Raw genomic sequence first — 21,230 nt, forward strand, 5'->3', positions numbered from 1 at the left:
CCTGGCCCCGCCCCGCCCCGCCCCCGGCCCCGCCCCGGGCCCGCCGCTCCCGCCCCGCCCCGACCGGCAGACCCGCGCAGCGCATTTCCTGGAATTCTTGCCCAGTGGTGGGGACAAGCCCGAGTCCTCTGGGGCCGTAGTCCGCCGCCCCAAATCTCTGGCCCGGGACACTGAGTTAGAGCCACCTGTGGGCTTCAGCTCTAGCCGCCTGGCCAGGCTCTGCCTTTCGCCCGGTCCTTCCAGCGGCGTTGACGCTCTTGCCTGGGCGCATACAGTGTGCCAGGCCTGAGCTGGAAGCTGGAAACCGGTGCGCATCACATACCTCGTGGGGCTTGTACTCTACGAGCCAGACACGCTCATCGCAGAATCACACACTATAAATGTGTAATCAGGGAACTTTAATGAGGACCAGCGTGGCCTGAAGGTCGGGGAAGGTTTCTCTGAAGACCTTAAGGCATTCGCCAGGTGAAGGTGGTTGGGATCGGTGGGAGTTCGGTGGAAGAGGGCAGCGCAGGTGGAGAGGGCATTCGGTGTGAGAGACTCCAGGCAGCTGGGCAATGAAAGGAGAGGTGGGGGCACACAGCAGATCCCCTCCTAGGCATCTACTATTGAGAAATCTGCCCATAGTGCAGCCAGAGACCGCCTGCAAGAATGTTCCCACGGGCGCTGTTCCTAATAAAAACATTGGAATCACCCAGATGCCTGTCCACAGGCAAGGGGGCAAATAAACTGGAATAGTCACATCAAGGAATATGATACAGCAGTGAAACTGAATGAACTTCAGCAGACGAAACAGATCTATCTCAGAAACAATGTTGGAAAAAAAAGTCCTAGGAGTCCCTGCTGTAATGCAGTGGGTTAAGAATCGGACTCCACCGGCTTGGGTCATTGGGAGGCGAGGGTCGATCCCCGGCCTGGCCAGTGAGTTAAACAATTCCACACAGCTGCCGCAGTGGATTGCCGCTGAGGCTCGGATTCAACCCCTGGCCCTGGGACCTTCCATATGCCACTGGAGGGGCCATAAAAAATAAATAAGTAAAGTCCCAGAAAACTATGTACATTATGGTGCAACTTTTAGATTGTAAAATAAAAGCAAAACCAAAAATATGCATGTTTAGACAAATGTGCATTTGAAGCAAAAAAAAAAAAAGGTAAAGCAAGTAAAAGATAAACACAAATTTGAGAAGAATGGTTATCTCAGGGAAGTGGGGAAGGGGAGGAGCACACAGATACGTTCAGATTGTTGGTGATGTTCCAGTATGTGGGTGGGATAGTGGTTCTGTTTCATTTCATTCTAGTATAAATGCATTAATAATAAATGACAGGGGTGGGAGAGTGGAGGGCAAAGGGCGGGAGAGTCAGGCAAGGACCAGATCACATTGGGCCTGTGGGATGCGGTAAGGGTCTGGTCTCTCCCCCCAAGAGTGCTAGAAAAACAATGGAGGGTTTTAAGTGGAGGCAAGATTTGGTCAAACTATTTTTTTTTTTTCTTTTTTGCCTGTGGAAGTTCCCAGGCCAGGGATCTGGACCTGCACCTGCGCCGCAGCAGTGACCTGAGCCTTAGCAGTGGCAATGCTGTATCCCACTGAGCCACAATTCCAATAGGATCAAACTTTTATTTGGACAAAAACATTCTCCAGCAGCTACTTAAAGTGTGGTCCGGAAATCGTCAGCATCGTTATCCCCTAGGAGCTGATTAGAGTCCCCGACTCTCAGACCCCCTCACCGCCATCCTGAACTGGAATCTGAACTTGAATACCATCGCCACGTGGTTTGTGTGCAGCTGGGGCTTAAGCCTGGGCTCCCTGCTGTGAGGGGACAGCATTGCAGCGGGGCAGAGGAAGCGTGGGAGAGCAGGAAGGAGGCAGCTGCAGTGACCTGGGTGGAGATGGCAGTGATGGTGGGGAAGATGGCAAAATCAGATTGCGGCTACATTTAGTGGGTAAAATCAGCTGGGCTTGGGTTGGATTGTAGGTGAGTGTTCGAGAGAATGGGTCAAAAATATCCTTCCAATACATTATCGAAGCCAAAGAAGGTTCTTTCTTTCTTTCTCTTTCTTTCTGCCTGTCTGCTTGCCTTTCTTTTTTCTCTTTCTTTTGGCTGCACCCTCAGCACGTGGAAGTTCCCAGGCCCAGAATCAAACTTGAGCCACAGCTGTAACCAGAGCCACAGCAGTGACAATACCAGATCCTTAACCTACTGAGCCACAGGGGAACACCCAGAGCTTTCTTTAAGACACTTCCCTGGCTCCCCACATCACTCAGGGGACCTAATAATGGCTCCTGTTTCCTGAGACACTCCCTGGGAAACATTTTATAAGCACCATCCTGGTTTTTTTTTTTTTTTTTTTTTTTTTGGTCTTTTTGCCTTTTCTAGGGCCGCTCCTGCGGCATATGGAGGTTCCCAGGCTAGGGGTCTAATCTGCCTATGCCAGAGCCACAGCAAAGCAGGATCCGAGTCACGTCTGCAACCTTCACCACAGCTCACGGCAACCCACTGAGCAAGGCCAGGGATCGAGCCCACAACCTCATGGTTCCTAGTCAGATTCGTTAACCACTGTGCTACAACGGGAGCTCCAAGCATCATCCTGTTTAATCTCTACAGCAATACTGTCAAGTAGGAACAGATCTTGATGAGAACAACACTGAGGCTCAGAGAGGGGAACAGCCTGCCTAGTACACGAATTATACAGGATGGAGCTGGGATTTGAATTTATTATTTATTTATTTATTTATTTATATAGCCATACCAGTGGCATAAGGAAGTTCCCAGCTAGGGGAGCTGTAGCTGCTGGCCTATGCCCTAGCCATTGTACCAAGGGATCCGAGCCACATCTGCAACCTACACACCATAGCTCAGAGCAATGCTGGATCCTTAACCCACTGAGTGAGGTCAGGGATCAAACCCACGTCCTCATGGAGACTATGTCAGGTTCTTAACCCGCTGAGCCATGACAGGAACTCTGGGATTTGAATTTAAATCTGACTCTAGAAGCTTCACTCTCCACCTCGTTATGGTCTCCCCAGCCCCTGACATGACATTCCAGTCCCTCTCCAACATCAGTCCCCTCACTTTCCAGCACATTCCCCAAACACGAGTCAACCCGATGACTTGCCGGTAGGTGAAAGGTGGCACGGTTCTTTGCTATTCCTTCCACTGCCCAGCGGAGTCTATTTTCCTCCTTTTGTGCCCGGGCTGAATTGAGTGACTTGTCTGAGAGAACGTGGTAGAGGTGACATTCCTGGACTTTGAACCGAGGTCGTAAGGAGCCCGGCAGCTTCCACTGGGGCCTCTTGAACATTCTTTCCGGGAGCGAACCCCAAGTCACTATGTGAGAAATTCAGCTACCTTGAGACCATCACACTAAAGAATCCATGTATGGTCACTTCAATTCACCAGCCTTTCCAGCATCTCCATCAAGAAACCAAACACACAAGTGGAGCCATGTTACACCCTCCAGACCAGAACAGCTGCCAGCTGAATATGTGACTTCCATCAGGCCATGTGAAACAGAAGAAATACCCAGCTGACCCCGGTGCAAAGTCCTGACCTACAAAATTGTATATGTAACAACTGGCTGTTATTTGGAGCCATTAAGTCTTGGGCTAGATCGTGAGGCAACAGTAGATCACAGGGACCCTGGCTCCTACGACCCCAGCCCCTCCAGTCTCTTGCCCCTTAGTTTACTCCGTCCTGACACCTGGAAAAGTCTCTTCCCATATTCTGGACTATTATGCTCTCCAAGCAGGTCAAACATAAAGGAAAATAATCAGGCTATGTGCTGTGGTCTTCTGTTTGCCTCTCCGGGTGCACTTTCTGCCCTTCTCCCCACTGCTTTGTGCCAGGCAGCCTGACCACTATGGAAATACCAAGAGGCCCTCTTGCCCTTGACTTCTGGTTCAGGTTGGTTAATAGGGGGCTCTAGCAGGAGATCAGAAGGTGGGAGGAAGAAGAAATCAGGGTGATTATTCCCAATCCCCTGCCACCCCCTGCACAGTCTCTGGGTCCACTGTGTCTCTCTATCAAGGTCAAGGCTCCCAGCAGGTGGCTCTCTCCTCACCATTCCCTCTCCAGGTTCCTGCCTGCCCCTTGGGCTACTGTACTAGCCTAAACTCTATTCTCTTGGTTTGGGTTCCCCCAAAGCAGAGCTTGAAATAAAGAGCTGAGGAGTTCTCATTGTGGCTCAGCAGGTTAAGAACCCGACAAGTATCCATGAAGATGTAGGTTCAATCCCTGGCCTCGCTCAGTGGGTTAAGGATCCACAGTTGCCAAAAGCTGCAGTGTATGTTGCAAATGTGGCTTGGATCCCATGTTACTGTGGCTGTGATGGAGGCCAGCAGCTGCAGCACTAAAAAATAAAGAATAAAAAATAAGATTTGAGCGCAAGTAGCTAATTTGGGAAGAGATCCTTGGAAACCTGGGAAGGGGAGGGCAGAAGTGAGCCAGGCAGTGAGAGAAGCTAATAACCCTGGGCAGACTACCAGGCAGGAGCTCAGTCTGGGTGGGGAACTCTGAGATGATGTAGATTGTGTCTCAGAGGTAACCCAGCTGAGGAGCGAGGAAGCTGCTGGGTTTATCCACCCACTGCCCGCTGTCAGGTTGAAGGGCTGCTCCAGGATGTTAACCTCCTGGCTCTTAGCTTGCTCAGTACACTGGCTAAGCTTGTTCCCATAGAGCTAGAAAACACCTGCAGGAGAGAGAAAGAAAGGCTGACTCAGGTAATAGCAGTAAGTAGCTGTTGTCACGCAGAGGTGACACTGAGGGCATGTGGACAATGGAGTGACAGCTACACCTACCTGCTTCTTTGTAAATACTTTTTTTTTACAATTAAAAAAAATGTTCAGCTTCACCAAGATATAACTGACAAATAAAATTGTAAGATATTTATTTATTTGGTCTTTTTGTCTTTTGAGGGCCACACCTGCAACATTTGGAGGTTCCCAGGCTAGGGGTCGAATCGCAGCTACAGCTGCCGGCCTACACCACAGCCACAGCAACGTAAGATCTGAGCCGCACCTGCGACCTACACCACAGCTCACAGTAACGCCGGATCCTTAACCCACTGAGCAAGGCTGGGGATTGAACCCACAACCTCATGGTTCCTAGTCAGATTCGCTCACCACTGCGCCACAATGGGAACTCCAATTGTAAGATATTTAAAGTGTCTGATGTGATGATTTGATAGTCATATATAATGTGAAATGCTTTCCCCCCATCAAGTTAATGAACGCATCCATCATCTCATATGTTTACCTTTTTGGCCGTGAGAACATTTAAGCTCTATTCTCTTAGCAAATGGCAACTATATAATAGTCTTATCAACTACAGTCACCGTATTATGTGTTAGACCCTCCGACCTTATTTCTCTTATAACTGAATGCAAATCATTCCTTTATTAAACCCAATTCCTCAGTTTGAATGTGTTGCCTGGTTCCTCTCAGGCCCCTCACTGATACAGGCTGGCCTTGAACTTCTCCCTGTCCATATACAGTGAGCTCACATCTATGGAGTTGGAGGAAGGATGGAGAGAAATACCCTCCCTCAGTTTATTATTCACACAGTCGATCATTCATGTGTGAAGAGAAGCGAGATACACACTCGAACATGCAGGAATTGTAACTCTCACATACCCTTCCTGAAACATCTAGTTCAAGATCTAATTCCAGCCAACTGAAGCCAACTGAAACAAAAAGAGAAGATGAAGAAGGACAACACAGGACTAATGAATAAGAATATCCCAATCGAGGAGTTCCCGTCGTGGTGCAGTGGTTAACGAATCCGACTAGGAACCATGAGGGTGCGCGTTCGATCCCTGGCCTTGCTCAGTGGGTTAAGGATCCGGCGTTGCCGTGAGCTGTGGTGTAGGTTGCAAAGGTGGCTCAGATCCGGCATTGCTGTGGCTCTGGCACAGGCCAGCGGCTATAGCTTCGATTCGACCCCTAGCCTGGGAACCTCCATATGCCGCAGGAGCAGCCCTAGAAAAGGCAAAAAGACCAAAAAAAAAAAAAAAAAAGAATATCCCAATTGGAAACAGTACTCCTCAGGAGTATTATCTCCAGTTAAAGAATTCCGTTGTGACAATGAAAATGGTAATTTAGTACTACAGCTCTAAATGTAATTGTTAAACTTGTCAAGGGGAAAAGTTACATAATGAAAACAATCTGGCTTTCAAGGCCGGAAGTATTAAAGGCAAGCCCCTGTAACACATAGAATGTTACAAATATCCTGCAAACACTCAGAGAAGTAAGAGTTCTTGTTCCTGTAACAATTCCCTGTGGGCAGGAATTCTATTCAGTCCTTCTGGGACTCAGGCTGAATCTACAACACGTGGGTCTCAAGGGTGCCCTGGGAGTCATCTGTATTCCAGCCTTTCAGAGACGGGAGAGAGTATTAAGAAGTGTTTGGAAGTACCCTCCGAGATGGGAGAGAGTATTAAGAAGTGTTTGGAAGTACCCTCCTGGCTCGGTAGTAGAGAATCTGACTAGCATCCATGAGGATGCAGGTTCCATCCCTGGCCTCGCTCCGTGGGTGAAGGATCCGGTGTTGCTGTGAGCTGTGGTGTAGGTCGCAGGCCAGCAGCTGTAGCTCTGATTCAGCAGCGCCTAGCCTGGGAACTTCCATATGTTGCATGTGCGGCCCTAAAAAGGAAAAAAAAAAAAAAAAGAAGTAGAAGGAGGAAGAGGGGGAGAAGAAGAGGAAGGAGGAGATGTCCGGGAGTTTGAGGGGCCAGGCTCACAAGCTGCATACTATACTCCAGCTCCCATTCAATCCCTGCAATAGGTCATGTGGCCACACACTGAATCACAGGGGAGGCTGGGAAATGTAGTCCAGGCTGGGAAGGACCAGCGAGTCTGGATGTGGATGTCCAGCAGTCTCTGCTGGAGTGGGAATGCATCTTCCCCAAGGTAGTCCTTTTGCTCCCCTTCCCATAAGACTTGTCACATCTTCTGTGTATCAGGGAGTCATGGGGCCTTGTCTAACCTTACCGGGCACCTTGGTAGTCTTCAAAGGCAGGACAGGTTCAACTTCTAAATCTCTAGCCCTGACCTAGGGCTTGCTGGAGAGTGGGAGCCTGTTACATTGTTGGTGGAATGATGGGAGGCCAGTAGGCAATTCAGTGTTCACAAGGTCATGGTTCTCAAGCTCCTGAGATCTAGGGCCTGACCTTGTATCCAGCCTTATGCAGGGCTCAGGCTGCCTTAGGTTAAGTCAAAGAACAAAGGAAAGAGTTTGAGACATAGGCAAAATAATCCCTCCCCACCTCATACACTCATACAAAATATGTCACAATAATACTCCGATTTATTGAGTACCTATTATGTGTGGGTCCCCATGAGAAGGTATGTGCCGTGGAGGGAAGGGAAGAACCCTGGGCGGGCAGGCAGGAGCCCTGGGCTTACATCCTGGCTCTGGGTGACTGAGGCGGGTGGGGGATAGGGGTAACCTCATTCATTCAGCACGTAGTTGCCTAGCTGGCTCCGTACCAGACACAGGCTTTGGAGGTGGAAAAACCCCCTTCTCTTGAGTTTGCTCAAGGTGCAGTAGGGAAGCCAATGCCATTGGTTTGATACAATATGACAAGAGTCATTAAGTATTTCTTCCTCCTCGCCTCTGTTGTCTTCCTCTGAGAAACTTCAAGCCAGGGATTGGGGTATTAAGAGTTGCAAACTCAAGGGCTGACAGAGCAAGCATGGAATGCAGACAGTCTGGAGTCTTGGCTCTACTGCTTCCAGCTTTGTGACCTGTGACCTGGACGAGTGTTCTCTGAGCCTCAAATTCCTCATCTTTTGAGTGGGAATGACACACACATGTACCAAGGTCATAGAAATATATTTCACACCCCTAGCTCATATCTAGTATATAGGATAATATATGTATACACACACACACATATATATATATATACACATATACACACACATATCTAGCTCATAGGATTATATATATATGATTTACATGTAATATAGGACTATATATTTATAAAGTATTATATATGGACCTTATAGATATTTTATATATATTAGCAATAGGAGTGGGGGATTTTGCAATGAAGGAGCAGGTGTCTCATCTAAATGCTGCCATGCTGAATGAATCTAGTATTGCCAGATCCCCCAACTATTCAAGAAAAGCCAGAAAATGCAATTTTAGTGTTGAAAATATGTCCAAATATCTCCTGATTTTTAAAACTTTGTATGAGCTAAAGAAAACATCTGTGGACCAGATTTTGCCCCTGAGCTAAGGTCTCCACTGATTCTCATCTTCTAGGATCTCTGAATAGGAAAGAGAACAACAACGACGGAGTGGTTGTCCCCAACTCAAGTTTACAGGATTAGGATCATATGCACACAACAGAAAATCCTAAAATTATAGCAGCCAAAACAAGAAAGAAGTTGGTTTGTACGTCACATGAAAGAAGTCCAAATGTGGGCAATGCAGGTATGGCAACTCCATGAAGATGGCTCCTTCCATCTCTCTGCTCTGCCATCCTTAGCAGGTGGTCCTTATCCTCATTGTCCAAGATGGCTGCTGGAGTGCAGGCCTTCACATCTGCATCCCAGAGAGCAGAGTGGAGGAAGACCATTTCTCTTATAAAGCTACTTTCTGATCTGCTCACAACACTACTACCTATATAGTCACATGGCCATACCCAATTGCAAAAGAGACTGGGAAATGCCTTGGAGCTAGAGGGCAAGGTAGCTATCTAAAAAGGGGGATTCTATCACTAAAGAACAGAAGACAGTAGCTGTTATAAGACAACTAGCCATTTCTTCCACATCAAGTAGCCTGGTGTGTGAGGAGGGCATGTGGCTAGGTAGTGGGGGGTGTCACTTGCAGCCAGCCTCTGCCACCCACTTCACCTCTCCTGCCTCATGTATCTTTGAGCTTCTTTCGGACCAAAAGAAAATTAGGGAACAAGACAGAAAGAGGCCCAGCTGAACAGAATAATGGCAGCCACAACTTACCAAGGACCTGCTATATTCCAAGCCCAGTGCTGAGCCTGGCGTGAACATTCTCTCAGATCATCATCCTGCCTCCTGCGAGAGGGACCCCCCACCTGCTCCAGTGGGGAGAGGTCATGTCCTGCCTGTGCCAGCTGGGCTAGGACACCCAGAAGTCCAGTTGTTCCACGGATGGTTACCAAGCAGCCCTTCTGCTTCTCACTCTGCTCTGCACCGCTCTTTGGAGATCGCTGGGGCTTCCAACCCCTGAGACGTTCACAGGAGCTTAAATTGTCTCATGTCCTCATGGTTCCCCGCCCCACCCCGCCTCCCCTCGAATAGTCAGGTTTCAACTTCTCAGGTTTCTTAAGTCAATCTCCACTCACCATCTGCTTTCCAGCTTCCAGAATGTGGCTGACTCCCCTTATCTGCTGTCATCTCCTCAGACGGTCTCTGACCCAGTGGATTGGCGTGCATTTGAAAAAAATGCCTTCAAGTTATTATGCTGGAAAGTCAGAGAACAGTGAAGGTAAATAAGCCTGTCCCGTTGACCGTGTTTAACGCGCAGCCTCCAGGCTGCAGCCTTGACCTGGGGAGCCCTGAGCAAACGGGGATGGTGTGTGTAGAACATTCCCATCCCACTCGCTTCCTTCCTCACCAGCTCCAGGAGCCTCCAGGAGCCCCAGGCACCCTCAGGGCACACGGGAATGTCTTTCTCCATCTCTGAGCCCAGGCATGCTTCGCTCCTGCCTCTATAGCCCCAGAGCTGCTTCTCGAGGGCAGGGGCCTCACCTCTTTCTCCTTTGCACCCAGACAGGCCTGAGCAGGCCTGTGGCAGGTGCTATGATGTGGTTCAATCCGGAGGAGGTAGGTGTGGGCTTTAATGAGTTAAAATTCCAAGCTGGGGATGAGAGCCAGTCATTTCTAAATTGGAACATCAGAGGAAATCTCCCCCCAGGGAATAACCGCACTGTGTTCATAAAGGGGTCCAAAGTCAGTGCTCCAGGGGAAAGCTGGATAGAGTGTTCTAAACCCCTTAGGAAGCCCCCCCCCCACACACACCGCCAACCCCGGGGTGGAGAGAGACACTGCCGCTGGGTGAATCTGACCCGACCAGCACCTCCTCCAGGGTTTCCTCCCCATGTCTTGGTTAAGTGCTTGCAGGAGATCCTGGTTTGGGTTCAGATGCCAGGTGATATGAATAATACGCATCCCGAGACCCCTTCCCCAGAGGAGAGAGAAGGGGATGACTGGGGCGAGGCTGCTGTGCCCGAGATGCAGGCCTGGTCCCTCGTGTTGCCTGAGGGGCATTTCCAAGCCCTATGCAAACTGCGGATGCACAGAGGTGTCATGGTGTCCCCTCTTTTTATCTCTTCCACCATCTGAGGTGCCACATTCCCTTTGGCCCACTTAACTCTCCCTCCACCCTGAAAGGGCCCTAGATTGGAATGAACCCCCTCTTCTCTCACTTCCCGATCAAATCTCCTCACTGCCCATGAGTCAGAAAGATCCCAGAAGCAAAAAAAAAAAAAAAAAAAAAGCAGGAGTTCCCGTCGTGGCACAGTGGTAAACGAATCCAACTAGGAACCATGAGGTTGCGGGTTCGGTCCCTGCCCAACTAGGAACCATGAGGTTGCTCAGTGGGTTAACGATCCGGCGTTGCCGTGAGCTGTGGTGTAGGTTGCAGACGTGGCTTGGATCCAGCGTTGCTGTGGCTCTGGCGTAGGCTGGTGGCTACAGCTCCGATTCAACCCCTAGCCTGGGAACCTCCATATGCCTCGGGAGCAGCCCAAGAAATAGCAAAAAAAAGACAAAAAAAAAAAAAAAAAGAAAGATCCCAGAAGAACCCTGGAATAGGAGTGAGGAGACTTCCATCCAAGTCTCACTCTGCCCCCAACACGGTAACCTGGAGCTGGTCCCTTGTCCCCTCTGTGCCTCAATTTCCCCAAATATTTGAGGGATGAATTGAATTTGAGCAGGAGCTGAAAAATCAAATAGCCCCTAGAAACCCAGGCAGAATGAGAGCAGGGATCAGCTGAGCTAGAAAATGCCAGCCAGGAGTTTCCATTGTGGCGCAGTGGAAACAAATCCAACTAGGAACCATGAGGTTGCAGGCTCGATCCCTGGCCTAGCTCAGGGGGTTAAGGATCCAGCGTTGCTGTGGCTGTGGTGTAGGCCGGCAGCTGTAGCTCCTATTAATGCAGCAATGCAGTCCTAAAAAGCCAAAAAAAAAAAAAAAAAAAAAGCAAATGCCAGCCAGGCTGAAGGGGCAGCAGCTACAAAAGTCCAGCTCATCACTGCCACATGGAAAAATGAGCCCATTGTTGCCAGACTGCTGATGTTTCAAGAGAAGCTGTATTAGTAAGGACGGGTTACTGTAACAAATAATCCCAAAGCTCCTGGCTTTAATAGCACCAAAGATGTGTCTCCTGTCCCACCATAGCCCAATGTGGGCCAGCAGGGGGCTCCACATGGCCATAGAGGAGCCCCAGCTCCTTTCATCTTGTGGTCCTACCATTTCCAAGGGCTCAGGAACCACCTCTGGATCTTCGGCATCTGGCCCACAGACCAGGAAGAGAGTATGGGGGATTGGGAGAGAGGTTTTAGGAACGTACATATTACATCTGCCCACATTCCATTGGCTAGAATGCAGTCATATGGTCCCACATCCCCTTAAGGGAAGTTGGGAAACAGAGGTCAGCTGTGTGCAGGGAAGAAGACGGGTGTGGGTTTGATAAAAGGTAGACTTTTGGTGAAAGTTTCTGCCACAAGCTAAAACCTGGATTTTCTATGAGACCTTATAATCTAAAAATATTGACAAGCAATAAAAATTTTTTTAAACAGATATGTGTGGATTAAACAAAACTTTCTTATGAAACTTACAGCCCACATGCTATCAGTCTATGACCAGTAGGTAAGAGGCTCTCATCTTGCCCAAATGAACTGTGATTCTACAGGGACGGGCCATTGATTGGTGAGGTAGCTGCTTTCATTTACTCACACATTCACACAGTCATTCAACAAACATCCATTGAATTCCTACTCCATGTCAGGCCCTGTGATAGGGAGTGAGGACACAAGAACGAAAAACCCCATTCTTTCCCTTGAAGAGCTCACTGTTGTTTATACCCCTGGTTTTATTTTATTTTATTTCATTTTATTTTATTTTATTTTTGCTTTTTAGGGCCACACCCACGGCTAGAGGTCAAATCAGAGCTACAGCTGTCGGCCTACACCACAGCTCACAGCAACGCCGGATCCTTAACCCACTGAGCGAGGCCAGGGATCGAACCTACATCCTCATGGATACTAATTGGGTTTGTTACCATTGAGCCACAGTAGGAACTCCAATAGTGTTTTATTTTAAAAATGAAATTCAATTTATTTAATTGAAGTGGGGTTGATTTATAATGTAGTGTTAACTTCTGCTGTACAGGTTTTTTTTTCATATTCTTTTCCATTATGGTTTATCACAGGATATTGAATATAGCTCCCTGTGCTATACAGTAGGACCTTGTCTATCCAGCCTATATATTAGTAAAATAAAATTTTAGACTTATTTGCCATAGTGCTACATTTTAACAGAGAGGCATTCCCTAACAGGAAAAAAAAAAAAAAAGACTTCCTGGGGGAATTCTAGGTGTAAGGACTAATAGGGAGGGTAGTGGACAGTCAGGAGCCCTGAAGGGACTGTCCCCTCCAAGCTGACCATTCAGGGTATTGGGGGGCTCAGGCAAGTGGTTTGTCCTTGCTGAGCCTCAGTCTCTACCTCCATGAAATGGGGATAATGGTACCTATTTGACAGGGTGGCTGGGAAATGAGAGAAGCGGGTGGCACAGCTGAGCTTGGTGCCCGGCACACGGTAGATACGTGACCCCTTGTTCCTCGGCGGCCACTGTGGCGAGCCACGGGTGACTGCTTTGGGACAGGCAGTGTCCCAGCATCTCCCTTACTTCCCAGCCGGCATTTACCAGGTGTGACCCTGGCCCAGGCCCTGTGCTGGGTCCTGGGAACATTTGGTGAGAAAGGGCTGGCCCACTGAGAGGACATTGCCTTCTGACCTCTGGAGGTGTGGTCCTCACCCCCGGCCCCCGACACATGACAGGTGTGCCCTTCATCCCTTCAAGGCGAGAGGCAGGAGGGAGGACAGAATGCATGCTCCTTCCAAACCACAGCAAGCAGCTTGGTCTTGGTTGACATCAGCAGCAAAGCAGCAGCAGAAGCCTCGGAAAGACTCCAGGGGCCTGGGGTGAGGATGGGGGCTCCAGACAGGCTCAGGCTGGAGGGAGAAAGAGAGGCTTCTGCTGAAGCCCCAGGTCACAAAGACCGTGCTGAAACCTGATGCTATCTCCCAAGCCAGGGAGCTTCCTCTAACCTCCTGCCATCAATGGCCAGCCCTGGGCAGGGAAGGACAGTCAGCAGACTCACTGCAGAAATGAGAACAAGGAGCGAAGCACAGAGAGATGATTCTAACTTGCCTAAAGCTACCCAGCAATGGCTAAGGAATGGCCTGGAGACTCAAACCCAGGTTCATGCTCTTTTCTGTTTCACAACAGCACCTGGGAGGCAGGTTTCTGCTGTCGGGCTGCAAGGGCCTCCTCCGGGGGTTCCTGATCAGCCACCCGGGATGCAGGCAGGGAAGCCGACCAGCTCAGGCTCTGAAGGGGTCTGGCAAGACATGAATTTCTCTGAGGCCTGCAGGCTGTCTGGGAAGCTGGAACTCCTCCATCTCTCCCTTCCTGCTTGATTCCCAGCTCTGGCAGTTACTATCTGGGTGACCTTGGCAGGTCACTTCAGAACTTCAGAGTTGATGGTTCTACTACGTACGAGGCCCTGCTCCAAGCTGACTGAGGGTTCAGGGGGAACTAGACAGACAGACGCAGCCTCCAGCCTCCCGGGGGCCGCGAGCCTCTTCGGGAGGCCCCCTGGGCAAAGTCGCGCTTGAATGGAGGTTGACAAGATGAGACCCTGCAAACCACATTTGACAGGGGTGGGCGGTTCCGCTCTGGGAAGAGGCAGAAATGGATTTACCAGGCTTACCAGGAAGCTCCGAGGCTTAAGCTCTAGAGCGCCTCACTTGCTAAACGCCTTCCAGTGACCCGGGAGGGGCCCAAGTGCAGAGTCAGGGTCACATGTGTTGTGGTATTTGCCAAAGTCAGCCAGTTGAACTGCATTTGATTAAGAACACGGCCTCTTTCCTCTCTGACTTCCCCCTTTGGTTGTACTTCCCCCTCAATTCGGGTATTGCTGGCGTGGCTGTGACATTGGGGGGGGAAATTGTCCCAGAATACGGCTTTGACGAAAATAACACAACTCAAAACACATCATTGCCAAGAGGACACTGGCTACAAACTGATTAATAAGTGGCATCAACTCAAAGGATTTTTAAGACCAATGATCAAGGAAACATGAAAAGGCTCGAAATCTTACTGCTCTTCTCTGAACGAAACTCGGGAGATGTTTTTCTAAATTTGACAACAATCCCCAAATGTCAGGACACTACCCATGATGAGCTGTGAAGTTGAAAAAAACTTTTTCTAAACTATCGGCAATTAAAAAAAAAAAAACAAAAACCAAACTTTTGGTCAACTGTGCTAAAGAAAACACTAAACTGGGGGGTTCCCGCTGTGGCACGGTGGCAATGAATCTGACTGGCATCCATGAGGATGTAGGTTTGATCCCTGGCCTTGCTCAGTGGGCCAGGGGTCCGGCGTTGCCATGACCTGTGGTGTAGGTCGCAGATGTGGCTCAGATCCCATGTTGCTAGGGCTGTGGCGTAGGCTGGCAGCTTCGGCTCTGATTCGACTCCTGGCCTGGGAACCTCCATGTGCTGAGAGTGTAGCCCTAAAAAACAAAATAGAAAAAAAAGACTAAATTATCTTCTTATTTTCTCTAAGGAAAATGACATTACGAAATCAAATAAAGAGGTTATCTTGAAAGTACACAGCCAAAAGATAGGAATAAAAATATTATAGAGGAGTGATAAATGTAAATACTGTGGTTTTTTAAAAAATATTGTCTAGTGTTTAGCAGCTTTAAAAAATTTGTTGTGGTTTTGTTTCTCAGTCTAAATATTCACATTCTTATTTGAGTTTGTGTTCTTTTTTCTATAAAGAAGATCTCCCAGCTTTATAAATTTTAGGTCCACAAATCCTGGATGCGAAAAAATAATAATAATAAAATTTTTTAAAACATAAAAAAAAAAAAAAAATAGGAGTTCCCGTCATGGCACAACCGCAACGAATCTGACTAGGAACCCTGGTGTTTTGGGTTTGATCCCTGGCCTCCCTCAGTGGGTTAAGGATCTGGCGTTGCCGTGAGCTGTGGTGTAGGTTGTAGACACGGCTTGGATCTGGCGCTGCTGCAGTCGTGGCATAGGCTGGTAGCTGTAGCTCCAATTGGACCCCTAGCCTGGGAACCTCCATATGCTGCAGGTGCGGCCCTAAAATGCAAAACAAACAAACAAACAAACAAAAAAACCCCAGCCAACCAACCAAACAAAAGAACTTGAGAGAATTGAAGGGAGAAATAAAATCCACAATAACTGCTGAAAATTTGAAAAATATTTTTTAAGTGTATAGTATTGTAGTGTTATGTATATCTATATTTTGTCCAGTCAATCTTCGAAAAACATTTCATCTTGTAACACAGAAATTCTACTCATTAAACCCCTTCCCCTCAGTCCCCGGCCACCACCCCTCTGTCTTCTATCTCCGTGAATCTGACTGCTCTAGGGACCTCATACAAGTAGACTCAGATAGTGTTTGTCTTTTTGCGACTGGTTGGTTTCACTTAATATAAGCTTATTAAGCTTATCAAGCTTCATCCATGTTGTGGCATGTGTCAAAATCCCCTTCCTTTTTATTTATTTATTTTTTAATTAATTATTATTATTATTATTTTTTTTTTTTGTCTTTTTGCCGTTTCTTGGGCCGCTCCCGAGGCATATGGAGATTCCCAGGCTAGGGGTCCGATTGGAGCTGTCGCCGCTGGCCTACACCAGAGCCACAGCAACGCGTGATCTGAGCCACATCTGCAACCTACACCACAGCTCACAGCAACACCAGATCCTTAACCCACTGAGCCAGGCCAGGGATCGAACCCGCACCCTCATGGTTCCTAGTCAGATTCATTAACCACTGCGCCACGACGGGAACTCCTCCCCTTCCTTTTTAAAGCTAAATACTATTCCGTTGCATGTAATACACCTTTGTTTCTTCATTCATGTATCAGTGGACATTTGTGTTGCTCCCACCTTTTGACTGTTGTGAATAACACCGCTATGAACACGTGTGGACGAAAGTCAATAGTCGGAGATTTTAATATCTTTTACCCAGGCACTGACAGGTCAGCTAGTAACAAACCAAATCAATAAAACCACAGTGATCTAAATGCCGGCAACTGCCATTTGCTAATTGATAGTTATATTTTTATGCAAGAATGTCTCTTCTAGTGCCTGTGGCACCTCCCCCTGGTAGATTTAGGCTGTACCTTACACTGGTCTCACCATATTTCAAAATTCTGAAACCTTACAGTGTTCTCTGATCACAGAGGGGTATGGTAGGATGCTATATTAATAACAATATAGCTAAAAGGAACCCACAATTGTGAAATTACACATTTATAAATAACTCAGACATCCAAGAAGAAATCATGAAGAAAATTAGAAAATATTTCAAACTAAGTAAAACTGAAACTACAGAATATCATCATTTGTGAGACATATTGAAAGCAGTGCCTAGGAGGAATTTTTAGCTTTCAGTGCTTATATTAGGAAAGAAGGAAGGTCTGATATTCTGGTCTTTATGGACAGTCTCTCAAATATCCTGTTATAAACCTTTCTTGTTTGAACCAGCTAGAGTGGTTTCTTTTGTTTCCAAGCAAGAATCTTTGTTGGTCAAGTAGTACCAGGAGCGGGGTCTGGGATGATTAATTTTATATGTTGTCTTGGCTAGAATCTGGTGTTTGGTAAAGTACAGATGTTGCTATCAAAGTTTTTTGTTTTGTCTTGTTTTGCTTGTCTTTTTAGGGCCACACCCACAGCCCATGGAAGTTCCCAGGCCAGGGATCAAATCAGAACTGCAGCTGCCAGCCTACACCACAGCCATAGCAAGCAGGATCTGAGTCGCATCTGTGACCTATACACCACAGCTCACAGCAACAGTGGATCCTTAACCCACTGAGTGAGGCCAGGATCGAACCCGCGTCCTCATGGATACTAGTTGGGTGCGTTACCACTGAGCCACAACAGGCACTCCTCAAGGCATTTTATAAATGTGATTAACAGGGACAATCAGTTGGCTTTGAATCAAGGAAGTTACCCTCCATAAGGTAGATGGGCCTCCTCCAGTGAGCTCCAGGTCTTAGGTGCAAAAACTGAGTTTTCCCAGAGAAGAAGGAATTCTGCTCCAAGACTGTAACAGAGCGCCCCCCTCATATATAATACACATATATGCCCATGTGTGTATATATGAGTGTCTTAGTGAGGCATCTAAGACGCCTAATACTTCCTGATCACCGAGTCCTATTAGCATGACGTCATCCATGAAACGGACCAACGTAGCCCCCCCGTGGGATGGTGAGATGGTCACGCAGAGCTGGAGGACTGACCTACTATCCGAAGGCGGGCGTGTGTGTGTGAAGGTGAGCCATTCTCCCTGCTGATGAAATCAAACTCCCCCAGTGCAGGAGAAAGAGCCCCAAGTATGATTTTGCTAACTCTGTAATGTTGGTCCATCATTTGCTTCTGGATCTTGGTTTTTCTCATCTGTAAAATGAGAAAGCTGGATAAGACAGCATCCAAAGGCCCTTTTATTCCTTCTAATCCTGACTTTCTACCAATCATCAGAGCTCCATGCTTCCCCAGCTGTGGGATAGTGACCCGTCTATTAATCTCGCTCATCTTTGGTTTTCTTCCTTGGGAAATATGGCGAATGGCCTCCCTCTCCGCATGGCTTTGCAGCCGAAAAGCAGCCTGGAGGCAGCGAGCTCTGGGATTAAGGGCACCGGCTTTAGTAGTTGACCAAACTTGACTTTGAGTCCCATCTCCATCATGCTTAGCCCTGTGGATACTTAGGGCAACACACTTCACCCCTCTCTGCCTCAGTTTCCTTATCTGCTAAATGAAGACAACCATACCTGCCTAGGAAGAATTGCAGTAAAGATTAAATGAGATCCTGGCTGTAAAGCATCTATCACATCTTAAGTGGCTGATGCATTTGGGACTCCTTTTCTTCTTTCTTTTTCTTTCTTTTTTAGCTGCACCCATAGCATGCCCAAATTCCTGGGCCAGGGATCAAACCCTTGCTACAGCAGCAACCTGAGCCACAGCAGTAACAACACTGGGACCTTAACCCACTGAGCCACCAGGGAACTCCTAGGGGCCTCTTTAATCCCTGAATCCATTTGGTCACAATCTTTCAAAGTTTCAGTTTCCTAAGAAAAGCAAAACGAACAAACAACACAAATTCTTGGGGAGTTCCATTCATGGCACAGCAGAAACGAATCCGACTAGGAACCATGAGGTTGCGGGTTCGATCCCTGGCCTTGCTTAGTATATTAAGGATCCGGTGTTGCTGTGAGTTGGGGTACAGGTCACAGACGCGGCTTGGATCTGGAGTTGTTGTGGCTGTGGCATAGGCTGGAGGCTACAGCTTTGATTAGACCCCTAGCCTGGGACCCTCCACATGCCGCGGTGCGGTCCTAAAAAAAAAGCCCAAAACAAAAACAAAAACAAACCAAACAAACCCTCAAAGCTTCACTTTCCACATATATAAAATAGGAATAAGGAACTTACTCATTATAATCATAGCAACTTCGTGTATGGCTTTAATGCACTGAAAGATGACGGCTAGACAAATAGAAGGTTTATAGTCGTCTTTTTCACTAAGGAAACAGGCAGAAAGGGACCCTGTAGGACAACCAATGAGTCTAGGTGAAGGACACACACTCCGCTCTCTAATGCACTAAGGGGACCAGGAATGGGCTGAAAGAGCAGAGGGCAGCAGCTGAGGACGGATTATCTGGAGCCTCCGGCATCCTCCTTGGGCTCCTTCTGGGAGGAGAGGAGTCACGTTTAAGGCAAAGAGAGACTCACAATGGGAAAGGCACCGGGGCTGATGGAACCCCACAGCCTGCCCCAGGCCCTCCTGACTCAGGAAGGCGGAAGGCAAGGTCAGCTGTCACCAGACCCCTGACCCCATGATGGCCTGGCCCAGCCCCCGATGGTCCCTGCTCCAGGCCAGGCCACACCAGGTGGCAATGCCCTCAGAGCAGATCTGTGGAGCCAGCTGCAGCCTGGGACAGATTGGGACCGGCCTGCCTTGGTGCACCCTCCTTCCCTCCCCATCCATCGGGAAGCTGGGCCCCTGGCTCTCAGCCAACTCTAATAACAACCATTCTCCTCTGTGTGGTGCACCACACAGGCTCCACCCCGGGCCTCATGGGACTGTCTTAATGGCCTGCAAGGAAGGGATGGAAAGAGGGGAGGGAGGGGGAGAGAGGGTATGGGGGAGTGGGGGGAGAAAAAGACAGAGAGAAAGAGAGAAACTAGGGCCCAGAGAAGGGCCAGTGCGTGTGTCTACTTCCCCCAGGGGACTATGAGCCACTCAAAGTGAAGGATTAGGTCTTGATCATTTGGTCAGAGGAAACAGCAAATGCAAAGGTCCTGGGGTAGGAATGCATTTGGCCTCTATCATTTGGAGAATGATGCAGGTCAGTGAGTGAGAAGAATTATAGGAGATGAGCTGGAGAAGTGGACACCAGCCAGATCACGCAAGGCTGTGTAGAACATGAAAAGGAGTCTGGCTTTTATTCCAGTTGCCAAGGAAGGCTCTGGAAGGTGCCTACTCTGAGAGCAGACACTGAGAAGATAACAGCCAGTAAGACAGGTCTGTCTTCATCTTCTGGCACCCAATGTGAGAAGCAGGTAGTTGAGTGTCCAGTCACAGAGAATGTGACACACACATGCCATGCTGGGGAATCCAGGGGTGGTGAGAGGACAGAAGGGCCCTGCCTTAGCCTAAGTGCCCAAGAATACTTCCCAGGGGAAGAGACGTTTCCTCTTGAGATCTGACAGCCGAACCAGAGCTAGCCAGTTTGAAAGAGAGTCGTAGGAAAGGACGGGAAGTGACAGTCCAGGCAAAGGGGACAGTGAGTGCAAATGTCTGAAGAGAGGAACAGCCTGGGGCTTTGGGGACCATAAGAAGTTCAATACGGCTAGAAGGTAGGATGCAAGCAGGGGCTGGCCTGGGAGATGATGAGGGGTGAGGATGCTGGCACGAGTCTGCTTCTCTCACTTGACATCGTATGAACCTCGCCCTATGTCAGGAAGCATTCTTGTACGGTAGGACTTAACTTCAAAGGGCTGCATTGTATTATTCCACTAAACATTCTGTTGCATAGTAACCAGTCCCCCAGTGTTGACCATCAACATTCCTTCTGGTTTCCACATTATAAACAATGCCGTGATGAACATCTTTGTCCAGATCTCTTGGTGCACATGTATCATCTCCACACAGTAAAGACGGAAGTCATGGGGGCTGCCTTGGAAAAGTATGAGTCAGAGCTGTTTGCCAAACCAGTCCTGGGACCTCCTGGACAGCCCTTTTCTGGGTGTCTGCTTAAGGGGCCATATGCAGAGAGATGCTGGGAGGTTTCAGGGAATGATAAAGAGCCCCGACCATCAACTCTGGCTGCCCAGGCCAGATAAAGAGTAGGGAGGAACCCCAGGCTCTGGGCCCCACATGTCCTGTAAGCTGCATGCTTGTCTGTCCAGCCGGCCTGGCGCACCTGCTCTGGGCCCCTTCCAAGAAGCCAACAAAGTACTTAAGGTGCAGGTCTACAAAGTTGGGGTGTCAGATGTGGGATTCAAACCCTTCGCCCCTCAGGGAGAAGCTCAGAGTTTGGGGTTCTTTCTTGGTGGTGGGTCACTGTGCCAGGAACGGGGTTCACAGTGAGACTGTGTCTCAGCCTCTCCTACCTGCATTGATGTAGGATTTTCCCCCATTCTCCTGATGTGTAGGTGTCACTCCGCCAGTTTTGGAGGGTTTTTTTTTTTTAGAGGAAACCACTTCATATGTTGCTGGAGATTCGGTGAGTCCATGGGAATGAGATGAGTTCAGTGTCGCCATCTTGAACCGGAACTGCAACAAAGGGATTCCATTCTGAGCATGGACCCTCAGAATGCGCCGTGGTTCAAATCCCAGCTCTGCCACCAAAGAGCTGAGCTCGGGCCGCCTCCTCAAACTCTCTGAATCTCAGTGTCCTCGTCTGCCCAATGGGGAAGATAAC

General features: G+C 48.5%; 1 long non-coding RNA gene across 1 annotated transcript; it reads right to left on the reverse strand.

Moving 5' to 3' along the window:
• Positions 1-7,284: 7,284 nt before the first annotated feature.
• LOC146395332 (uncharacterized) lies at positions 7,285-8,539 on the reverse strand. Its single transcript, XR_014832429.1, has 2 exons — positions 8,407-8,539; positions 7,285-7,784 (listed from the first exon to the last, which is right to left on the reverse strand). It is a non-coding gene; the product is annotated as an uncharacterized LOC146395332 (long non-coding RNA).
• Between the last annotated feature and the right edge of the window lie 12,691 nt (positions 8,540-21,230).

This window comes from Sus scrofa, chromosome 17, assembly GCF_054392235.1.
Source record: "Sus scrofa isolate SSC_HxYL_T2T_F1_AM1 chromosome 17, Sscrofa_HxYL_maternal_Yorkshire_Landrace_v2.0, whole genome shotgun sequence".
Taxonomy (NCBI): domain Eukaryota; kingdom Metazoa; phylum Chordata; class Mammalia; order Artiodactyla; family Suidae; genus Sus; species Sus scrofa.